Below are 1,761 nucleotides of genomic sequence, written 5' to 3' on the forward strand. Positions count from 1 at the left end.
CTCTGGCACTTCATCATCCGAAGAGCTGCTGCCCTTGTCATCCGTGTCGGATGGGAGACGCCTCTTGCCGCTTCTCTGGGAAACGCCTTTGCTTCTTCTTCGCTCCCTCTTACTTTTCTTGTTCTTCACCGTCCGCCACTCCCCCTGCTGCTTTCCCACTGCTGCCTCCTCCTCCATTGATTCGCTGTCCTGAGGACTGGGAGGTTCAGGGGGTAGTGCTGTTGATTGGCTCTCTGTTGCCTCAATCTCTTTCTCCACCTTGTCTCTCTCTGTGTCCTCCTTTGTCCCGTTGAGCTCCCTGGGGGCCTTGGTGGTTGGAGTGACACGGAACCTTTCTTCTGCTTCCCCCTGGTCGGCTTTGGCTGCCTGTGCGTAAGTACGGCAGCGTTTGGGGCAGGTCCTGTAGAGGTGACTTGCCTCGCCACACAGGTTGCAGCACTTGGCCTGTTTGCAGTCTTTTGTCTGGTGCCCTTCCTGTTTGCAGATCTTGCAGAGGGAGGCGCTGCAGTTGGCCGCCACATGACCAGCCTTGCCGCATGAGCGACAATGCTTGGGTTGCCCAGCGTAGACCAGGTAGCCCCGGTTTCCCCCGATAGCGAAACTGGAGGGAGGGTGGAAAATGGCTCCCTTACCATCGGTCTTTAGCGTGACCTTAAACAGGCGTTTGCCTGTCCAGATCCCCAAGTCGTCTCGAATCTCGGTGCCGCTCCCCACCTTATCGAAGTACCTGGTGAGGAAGGTGACCACGTCGGCGACAGGGACGAAGGGGTTGTACACATGCACCATCACCTCACGTTCCCGTTGCAACGGCAGAGAAAAGTGCGGCTCCGCCGTCAGGATCTTCATCTCCGGCAGGTCTCTCTTCTCCTCGAACACCCTCAGGAGCCGGACGCAGTCGGCCACCCGCTTGAACGTGACGTCAAAATAACCGCCTTTGCGGGAGTCATGCAGGGTGAAGATCTCCGTAGCTTGGAAGCCGCACGCCTTCAACAGGATCCTCCTGGTGAAGAAGCCCCGATCCATAGGTGATCCTCCTTCGCTGTGGTTCACCGTGACTCGGACGGTGATAGGTAACCCACGGTATAGATTTGGATTGCGATTGGTTATCGCCCTTCCATCCCGACCTTGCCCTGGCAGGACCATGGTGTCGCCCCTGCAACACTACACTTGATGTTAGCCAAAAGGCCGAGAAGCGATGAGAAAGAAAGAAAGTTGTGTTTTGAAAGATGTGCATGTTGAAAAGTAAAGAAAGCAGATGTTTGTAAGAAAACTATTTTTAGCATTGAAAATCCCCTGGAAAGGGGTGGTGCACCATTCCCAGAGATACTGCAATACCGGGTCGATGCGTGGAGTGGACGGAGCAAGCCCCTATTCCATCTCCCTGCTCCAAAAATCAATTTAATATATGGTCCCCAGATAAGGGACGTATCAGATATTAAACTGATAAGAACAGATTTTTTTTTTTTTTTTTTGTAAAAATATACTTTATTCATAAAATATCTTCAATCACATTCAAAACCATTTCAAAAACAACATTACAAGGGTACAATCCAGGTTAAACTTTTACAAAATGTATCACCAGGTGCATCAGTACAAACAATATTACAATCATTTACAGCCTTTCATTTTGATCTGTACAGCCCGAGGGGCTCTAAACAGTTCCCAGTCTCTCGGTGCGCTGTGGTAGAAAGGTCTTAGACAGCGACCCTTCCCCATTGCGCCTTTGCGGCAGCTGCCCCAAGCTTTAGTGCGTCCCTCAGC

At 51.8% G+C, this 1,761-nt stretch overlaps 1 pseudogene; it reads right to left on the minus strand.

Annotated features, from left to right (window-relative positions):
• Positions 1 to 1,301: 1,301 nt before the first annotated feature.
• Positions 1,302 to 1,482, minus strand: LOC144674227 (U2 spliceosomal RNA; annotated as a pseudogene).
• Positions 1,483 to 1,761: the final 279 nt, after the last annotated feature.

This window comes from Cetorhinus maximus, unplaced genomic scaffold (genome assembly GCF_964194155.1).
Source record: "Cetorhinus maximus unplaced genomic scaffold, sCetMax3.hap1.1 HAP1_SCAFFOLD_592, whole genome shotgun sequence".
Classification (NCBI taxonomy): domain Eukaryota; kingdom Metazoa; phylum Chordata; class Chondrichthyes; order Lamniformes; family Cetorhinidae; genus Cetorhinus; species Cetorhinus maximus.